Source organism: Equus asinus, chromosome 17 (genome assembly GCF_041296235.1).
Source record: "Equus asinus isolate D_3611 breed Donkey chromosome 17, EquAss-T2T_v2, whole genome shotgun sequence".
NCBI classification, from domain to species: domain Eukaryota; kingdom Metazoa; phylum Chordata; class Mammalia; order Perissodactyla; family Equidae; genus Equus; species Equus asinus.
In genome coordinates this window covers 17143144-17153005 of record NC_091806.1, presented here as the reverse complement: position 1 = coordinate 17153005, position 9862 = coordinate 17143144, and the positions used below count along the sequence as shown (strand labels likewise).

General features: G+C 39.2%; 1 pseudogene; it reads left to right on the top strand.

The window, feature by feature from the left end:
• Nucleotides 1-878: 878 nt before the first annotated feature.
• Nucleotides 879-1804, top strand: LOC139040838 (olfactory receptor 4S1-like; annotated as a pseudogene).
• The last annotated feature ends 8058 nt before the right edge of the window (nucleotides 1805-9862 follow it).

The following is a 9862-nucleotide window of genomic DNA, read 5'->3' as shown; positions in this document are numbered from 1 at the left end:
TAACCAAGGAGGTGAAAAACCTATATACTGAAAAGTAGAAGACATCATTGAAACAATTTGAAGAAAACATAAAGTAGTGCAGTTGACTTTCAAATGCCCCTAAGTCACTGAGGGGGTAAGGACCTAGTTACCAGGGGAACAGATCCTGTGATTTCAAGGTTAGTACTTTCAGTCCAACCCTTCAAACCCAGTTGAGGGAAAGGGGTTGGAGCTTGCATCAGTGGTCAACAGCCATGATTTAATCAATATGTCTATGCAATGAAGCCTCCACAAAAACCCAAAAGGATGGGATTCGAACAGCATCTGGGTTGGTGAACTGGTGAAGATTTCGGGAAAGAGATGCACTCAGAGAGCATGGAAGCTGTGTGCCTTTACCACATACCTTGCCCCATGCATCTCTTCCATCTGGCTGTTCTTGAGTTATATCCTTTTTTAATAAACTAGAATCTAGTAAGTAAAATCTTTATCTGAGTTCTGGGAATTGTTCTAGAAAATCAATGAACCCAAGGAGGGAGTTGTTGGAACCTCCAAACATTAGCCATTAGGTCAGAAGCACAGCTGATAAAACCTGGGCTTGCAACTGATGTGAGAAGTGGGAATGCAATCTCGGAGGACTGAACACTTAACCTGTGGTATCTGATGCTATCTCCACATAGACAGTGTCAGAATTCAGTTGAACTGTAGGAAATTCGACTTGTTTCTGAGAATTGCTTATAGATGTTGGGAACCTCTCTCCTCCAATTAAAACTGAGTATTAGAATCATTACTAGACTTGAATAGAGTTTTCTGACTCCCTAGTTTTGGGAAACTTTCTTAAATCACGTAATTTGTGTCTTTGTAGAATTAACATCTTTGTTGGTGCTTGGGGCAGAGAATCCATGGGCACCAAGAACAACGTGACTGATTTTGTGTTATTCGGCCTTTTCCAGAGCGGGGAGATGCAGCATGTGTGCTTTGTGGTCTTCTCCCTGTTCCACGTCCTCACTGTCCTGGGGAACCTTCTGGTAATCATCACCATCAATGCTAGTAAGAAACTGAAAGCTCCCGGTATTTCTTCCTCAGTCACCTGTCTTTTGTTGATTTGTGCTATACTTCCGCTACCACACCCAAGATGATTGCTGACACTTTCGTGGAGCACAAGACAATCTCCTTCAATGGCTACATGACCCAGCTATTTTCTGCCCACTTCTTCAGTTGCACTGAAATTTTCCTCCTCACAGCCATGACCTATGACCAGTACGTGGCCATCTGTACTACCCTGCACTACACAACCATAGTGAATCAGCAGAAGCGTGGCCTGCTGGCGGGGGCCTCCTGGGTGGCTGGCTTTCTGCATTCCATCCTGCAGACTCTCCTTACTGTCCAGCTGCCCTTTTGTGGGTCCAAAGAGATTGACAACTTCTTCTGCGATGTTCATCCCCTTCTGAAGCTGGCCTGTGCTGACATTTATGTGGTGGGGCTCATTGTGGTGGCCAACAGCGGCATGATCTTTAGTGTCCTTCATCATCCTTGTCATCTCCTACATGGTCATCTTACTGAAGCTGAGAAGCCAGTCATCTGAGGGTTGGCGCAAGGCTCTGTCCACATGCTGCTCACACATTGTCTCTGTCCTTTTGGTCCTTGTGCCCCTCATGTTCATGTACTTTCGTCCCTCTACCACCCTGTTGCTGACAAACTTGTCATCCTCTTTAACATTGTCATGCCACCTTTGCTGAACCCTCTGATCTACACTCTGAGGAACAGTGAGGTGAAAAATGCCATGAGGAAACTGTTTGGGGTCAAGGGGGCCTTGGGGAAGAAGTGACACTACAGGGAACCTCATCTATCCTGGAACTTGGGAGACTCTCATAATATCTAACATAGGCTTTGGAGCTCCAGTTTGAAGCTTGTAATGACAACTGTCCTCATAGCTATTTTCATAATAATAATCCCACATGTTCCTTTAATGCTTCATTCATTAAATATTTATTGATTGTCTGCAAAGTGTGAGGCATTGGGAATACAAACAAAAGTAAGATGTAATCTCTACCCTCAAGGTGGTCACAGTCCAGGAGGCTCTTACTGTGATATTTAAGAGCTCATTCAGGAAACCTGTGAGAGTCTGTGAATGCAGGAGCCTCTTGGAAGTTCAGGTATGTCATCAATACCATGGAGAATATCACTGGATAATTCCTTTATGGTGGCATACACTGTGCTTGGTGAAATTCATTCTCTTCTCTGTTATGATATTCAAGTCATTTTACTTATCTTGCTTCATTTCATGCTCTCAGCAGACAGAAGAATGAATAAATATGGGGAGGTTAAAGGATTTACTCAAAGTTACACAATAAGTTCAGTTCATGGTGAGAGCTAGAATCCAGGTTCCCTAAGTCTGCTTTCAGGGCTATTCCCATCTCAAGATTCCTTGATTAAGTTTGAGTGAATAGATCAAGCAGTACAGATGAGGAGATTTTGAAGGACGGAGGATTGATGGTGGCCTAGGATGATGGGGAGCAAAGCCAAAGAGAACAATTTGTCAGTGTTTGTCCAGCAGTGATGATTCCTTTCCAACTAAGCAGGGACTTCTGCCCCCATTAAACCCCTTTTCTTTGCTCTATTTTGCTGCTAAAGGGAGACACTTTGTGCAAGATGAAATTAGAAGAGCCAGATTTGTCATCCTGCTTAATTAACCATTTATTGGTCATTTAATCTATTTGAGTCTCAGTTTTCCACATTTACAAATAGAGATAGTAACAATAGCAGCTTCAGCAGGTTGTTAGAGGACAGAAGGGACTTTGGAAAGTCCTGCATCAAAGTCTGTTGTGCAGTGGTTGCTTGTGCCTCTGTTTCTTTATAAAGTCTTCTGTTCCCTTTTATCATCTTATTTCCTACTTTGTCCCTGCCCTTTCTCTGGAAGTCCTTCTAATTACCAGATTGATTATTCACTTCTCAAATATGTATTGATCACTCAGAATAAGGTTAAGTCTGTTCTTTTTATTTCCATCTGTGTTTGTTTATTCAATACAGGTCTATGGCTGAGCCCTTCCCCAGCAGTGGGCTGGGGGAACAAAACAAAGGCCACAAAGGTGTGAATATGGGTTGAGGTGGAGCCTGGTGCAATGTGAAGTTGTACATGAGACATTAGCCCAAATCTCAGCTGTCAAACACTGGCCCCCAACTCCCTGCAGTCTCTAGGTGGGGCCAGCGAAGGTGTCCATGAAGAACAGGTCTTAGACCTTCTGCCATCTCCAACCCATCTTCCATTCTTCCCTCTCTCCTTCCTAAGACAGGTCAAAAGACCAAACTCTCAATATGGCTGGGAAATTGGGGGAAGGAGTGATGGGCAAAGCCAGTGTCCAGGTCTCAGGCCATGCCATGATGCTTTTCCTGAGTAGGAACTGGAGGTACAACAGAAAAGAAGCACACAAAAATTATTGTACTCATGGAGCTTATATTTAAGTGTATAATAAATAATGACTCATTGAATTCTTCCCATATGCCATATACTGTAATAGGTGTATTTAGAGAGCATAAATCTCTTGAATGAACTTTAGAAGAGTTTCTCAGTTTTGTTTTTTCCACCCTTAGGTAGGACAGCATGGCTACAGCTAATAGCAGTTGAGTCTTTTCTTCCCCCAGGTCAGTTAGGCTCCGATGATACCCCAGTAGGTTAGGTTCTAGTTAACTAGTTTCTCCTTAGAGCAGGCCTTGTTAAGAAGAACAGCTGCGGGGCCAGCCGGGTTGTGTAGTGATTAAGTTCCAAGAGGCAGAAGAGGAGAAAGGGGAGAGGGTACTGATCATTTTCCCTTTTAGGAGCATTTTTAATAGTGCCACAAAGCACTGTAACTTTCATTTTACTCAATAGAAATTAGTCACATGGTTTCCCTTAACTGCAAGGGAGATGGAAACTCAATTTTTTAATTCTGAGTGGAATTATGTTCTGAAAAAAAAAAATCAGGGTTCTGTTGTGTTCCTAAAGAGGAAGGGTAGAATGCATGTAAGGATTGGCACATTGTTTCACGTAGTGGATTACATACAAAATTTCCTATGTAATTAGGCACTTTTCATAAACAGGATTTTTGGTGGTATGGTAATATATCGCAGTCTAATTGTGGCATAATTTACTTAATCATTCACCCATTTTAGGGCTTTTTGGATCACTTAATATTTTATTTGACAAGACTTAATGAGCATGTACTATTAGCCAGGCCTTGATGGAGAGACCGAGGCACAGGGAGACTAAGTGAATTATACATGAATCCATGAGTGTTAGATGCATGGTACAATGAAGATAGTCTAGCCCAACTCTGTCATTTATATAGAAGTGGGAAACAGGGGAGGGTGAGGAGTATAGAGGTGAAATGACATGGCTTAAGCCAGATGGTTAATCAATTACTGAACCACAGCTAGTGCCCAGAGTCTTGTCTCCCTGTCCAGTCCTCATTTTAATCTCTATTCACTCTCCTTTTCATTCTCAGTAGTCCACTCTGGAAAAAGTTCCCTTTATGTCTTTCCTTCAACTTTCTTTTCTTGCTACCTCATTAATGGATGCAAAAACTTTATAGAAATCTCACTAAACTAATTGAAACAGATTTTGAAACTTTCCCCAAGTAATAGTTTAATTGGTGAAGTTTCACCAAAGGGAAAAGAAATTGCATGGGGAAGTTATTCCCTTGAATGTAGTGTATAGCTTAATTTATTTTAATTGGTTCAAGTTTGTGAGCATTTAATCATAAGCCTTGGGCTTTCAGTGGGTGTAGTGGTTACCTACATTATATTCAGGATCTTAAAATAGCTAGGTTTGCTGCTTTCTCTGGCTTTTGTATATTTCTTAGATATTATAAATCCAAATATCAACTCAATAAACATCTCAAGAATTTTCCTGTTTTTGTGGTTCATCTTAGCCACCAGCTACTTTGTTTTCTAAAAGCCCCCAGGAATATTGGTGATTTGTTCTTGGGGTCTGCTCTTTGAATTGCAGTAGCAACCACCACCCAGTGCCATCAGAAGGCAACTTAGTGCTGTTGAAAGAGCACTGGTTTCTAGGTTAGTACCCTGGGACGTATCTACTGTGTGGCCTGGGAATCTAATTAACTTCTCAGCCTCTGTCACCTCATCTATAAACAGAGTAGGTCAGAGTAATAGGTCTCTAACTCTTTTCAACACCACTCTTTGCTGAATGTGATGTGGACTTTGCTCATTGGGGCCCTTTAATGAAAAATCAGATGGGAGAGTAATATTAGGCAAGGAGCCTTGCCTGTCCAAGTACCAAGATTCTCAGAGAGGAATGCAATGCTCCATCCCATCCCAGATTTCCTAAACTAGATTATCTCCTTGAGTAATAATTTATTCCAGCAGGGTGGCTAAGTTCACACTGATTGGAGGCACTTGGGTGCTTTTGAGATCTGTCTGATCCAATTCCCTGTTCTAAGGAAGAACAAAATCACACCAGATTTTGTGATCTAAAGGTAGGTGTTATGGCTGGGAGCCACAGATGTTGGTCAAGTCAGTTCCTGTCTTTGAGCCATATGTGTTCATTTGTAGACAAGGTGTTTCAGGCTGAAGTTTTTGCGGGGGATGAGCAACAATTTTATTTGTTTTATTGTAAATTATATATAATATTAAATTTGGTGATTTTTAAAGTCCTTTAAAATTTTGGGGTCCTGTGAGGCACCATTTACGATGACTAAATGAGACCATGTGAGCGGGATGGGGGTTCTATTACATTGCTCTAAATTCAGTCACATGGGCACGTCAAGCTCTCTCATATTTTTCCCGGCCATTGTTTGCCTTCTATCAATATGCTCTGGTCCAGAATCCAACATGATACTTGATGGAGAGTCTACATGCTCAAAGCCTAATTTAGATTTTTACATGCTGATCACCTTTTCTTTGCCTCCTTCCAGATGAGGCAGCATTGTGGGGAGAGAGGAGGCATTTCTTATCACTTCAGCAGGAGAGACGGTGGGAACTGCTGATGGCAGGTAGTAGAGAGAGGCATAAATACAGAAAAGGCAGAGATGCCCAAAAATAAAGGTAAAGGTGGTTTTCAAGACAGAAGGCTATCAGATATTCTACCCTTAGGGTAAATCCTAGAAAAACTGGACCCTACATGATTCTCCTCTCTGAATGAGCTCTCAGATTTGCCCTATTATATTTTCCTTAGTTTCACAAATGGGTAAAAAAATAGATTGCGTTCATGCCTAGATAAGAGGTTTGTGCAGGAAAATAAATATACCTTGGACTTCTAATGAAAGGGTATATTGAATTTTCACTCTTCACATATGTGTTATGTACCTAGAAATTGTATACCGCAGCGGTTAAAAAGCACGGGATCTGTGGTTAGGCTACTTGGATTGAAATCCTGGCTCTACTACTGTCTAACCTTAGGCCTGTTTAATTAATTTGTGTGGGAGGGTTTTTGTTTTCTCTGAAGTTGATAGTTCTTCTGAGGGTATTCCCCATTGGTTTTAAAAGCTAGCAAAGCCGGATATTGTGGGAACTCCTCTTGGTTGTACTGAATTCAAACGTTGGGATGACCATTGTGACATAGATGTCCTGTTCAGATCCCCCCACTTCTCTGAGAAAAGCTTCCTACCTTTAAGATTGCTCTCACTCGATGAAGTACTGTGGCTAGGATGTGTTTTATTCCTCAGCAGAGGTGCATTTTTGCCTCTTCAACTCCTGCCAGTGCTGTATCTTGTTGTGAGAGTCCTTTTTATCCAGTTTCAAGATCTCTCTCAGACATAGTTGTATATTTGTTGTGTCTTTGGGAAGAGATGAGTTCAGAGCCCTCCCACGCTGCCATTTTCCCAGAATCTCTCTTTTTAAAAATAGAAACCAATTGTCCTAAAATCATCTTTTAAATAAGCTACCTTGTTTCCACTTTCATATGACAAATTCCTATATATATTTATCTTAGTTTCTGAGATTTAAATAATCATCTATCCCTGAATAAGTAACAGATTTCTTTACAGTCACTTAACAAAACAATATCTGAAGGGAAACTCCCCATAGTTAATATTCTTTTCAATTTCTTTCTTTCTTTATGTTTATTCAGACGTAATTCTCGTATAACATTGTGTAAATTTAGGGCGCATAATATGTTGATTTGATACATTTACAAATTATAATGTATTTACCACCATAGTGTAGATAATATGTTTATTATGTCACATAATTATCATTTCTTTTTTGTGGTGAGAACAATTAAGATCTAGTCCATTATCATCTTGGATGTATATAATTCAGTATATTTGACTATAATCACTATGCTGTATATCAGAAGTCCAGGATTTATTTATCTGCAGGTTTCAAGTTATAGTCTTAAGCAACATCTCCCCAATGCCCTCAACTCCCAGCCCCTGGTACACACCATTCTACTTGGTAACAATCTGGTAACCACTTGGTAACCATGATTCTACTCTTTTTACAAGTTTGTTTTTTATGTTCCACATATAAATGATATCATACAGTATTTGTCTTTGTCTGACTTATCTCACTTGGCATAGTGCTCTCAAGATCCATTAATGTTGTCACAAGTGGCAAGATTTCCTTCTTTCTCATGGCTGAATAATATTCCATTTCCACGTCTTCTTTATCCATTCACCCATTGACAAACACTTAGCTTGTTTTTATATCTTGGTTATTGTGAATAATGTTTCAATAACATGAGAGTGCAATATCTTTTTGATATTTTGTTTTGTACTTAGACCCTCTGCCCATTTTTAAATTGGATTGTTACTGAGTTGTATGAGCTCTTTTGGATATTAACCCTTTATGTGATATATGGTTTGCAAATGTTTCCCACTATCCCATAGGTTGCCTTTCATTTTATTGATTGTTTCTTTAGCTGTGTAGAAGCTTTAAAGTGTGATGTAGTCTCACTTGTTGATTGTTGCTTTTGTTGCTTTGGTTTTGGTGTCACATCCAAAAATTCATTGCCGAAATCACTGTCAATGAGCTGTTTTCCTTTGTTTTCTTGTAACGGTTTTATGGTATATGGTCTTATGTTTAAGTCTTTAATACATCTTGACTACTTTTTGTGACTGGTGTAAGATAGGGGTCCAATTTCATTTTCTGCTGCAGCTATGCAGTTTTCCAAGCACATTTGTTGAATCCTTTTCCCATGGAGTGTTCTCAGTTCCCTTGTCCAATATTACTTGATCATTTATGTAAGGGTTTATTTTTGGGGTCTCTGTTCTGTTCCATTGGTCTATGTATCTTTTTTTATGCCAGTGCCACACTGTTTTAATTACTATAGCTTTGTAGCGTGGTTTCATTCGAAATACCTTCTTTCTCAGGATTGCTTTGATCATTCGGGGCCATTTGTGGTTCCATACACATTTTAGGATTGTTTTCCTATTTCTGTGAAAACTGCCATTGGAACTTTGATGGGGATTACATTAAATCTATAGGTGGCTTTGGACAGTATGAACATTTTAATATTAATTCTTCCAATTCATGAACATAGCATATCTTTCATTTGTTTTCCCCCTCTTCATTTTCTTTCATCAAAGTCTCATAACTATCATTTTACAAATCTTTCACCTCCATCTGCTACCTTTGGGCTTTGGTTGTGCCTTTTCTATTTCCTTGAGGTGTAAGTTTAGGCTGTTTATTTGAGAACTTTCTATTTTCTTAATATATACATTTATTGCTGTAAAATTCCCTCTTTAAACTGCTTTTGCAGCATCCCATAGATTTCAGTATACTCTTTTTCCATTTTCATTTACTTTGAGGTTTTTTTTTTTTTTTTAATTTCCCTTTTGATTTCTCTTTGACCCATTGGTTATTCAGGAGCATGTTGTTTAGTTTGCACATGCTTGCAAATTTTCTACCTTCCTCTTGTTGATTTCTAGTTATATACCACTGTGATCAGAAAGGATACTTGGTATGATTTCAATCTTCTTAAATTTGCTAAGACTTATTTTGTGTCCTATCGTACAATCTATTCTGGACAATGTTCCCGTGTGCTTGAGAAAATGTGTATTTGTGTGATTTGGATGAAATGTTCTATAAATGTCCGTTAGTTTTGTTTGGCCTAATGCATGGTTCCAGTCCACAATTTTGTTGATTTTTCTGTCTATTAGACCTATCCGTTGCTGAAGGTGGGTTATTGAAGTCTTCTTCTATCATAGTTAGGAAGAAGGGCCTGATGAAGCTCTTCTGAAAAAATTGGCCATGAAAACCCTGGGAACAACAGTGGAGCATCAGAAGGTGAGAAGATGGCATGAAAAGATCGAGCAGGATTACAATGTGTTGTACACAGGGTCAATAGGAATGGAAATCAACTCACTGGCAGTAACAACAACAAACATCAGAGTATTATTGTCTATTCCCCCACTCAGATACGTTAGCATTTGATGTATTTTGGTATCCCAATATGGGGTGCATATATATTTATAATTGTTATATCTCCTTGATGAATTGATATTTTTATCATGATAGAATCACCCTCTTTGTCTCTTGTTATAGTTTTTGGCTTGAAATCTATTATGTCTGATATAAGTATAGCTATTCCTGCTTTCTTTTGGTTTCCACATGCATGGGATTTCTTTTACACTCCTTCACCTTGAGCCCATATGTGACCTAAATCTGAAGTGAGTCTCTGGTTTGCAGCATATAATTGGGTCTTTTTAAATTTTTTATCCAACTTTTTACTATGTGCCTTTTGATTGTTGAATTCCATCGACTAACACTTAGAGTAATTATCAATATGTAAGAACTTACTAACGCCCATCCTATTAACTGCTTTCTGTTCATTTTATATTTCCATTGTTTCTGCCTATATTTGTAAATCAATAATTTTTATAGTTGTACTCTATGTTTCCCAATTCTTTATCTGCTCTAGGCTTTTGCTTTGTGTTACCACAAGGGTTAC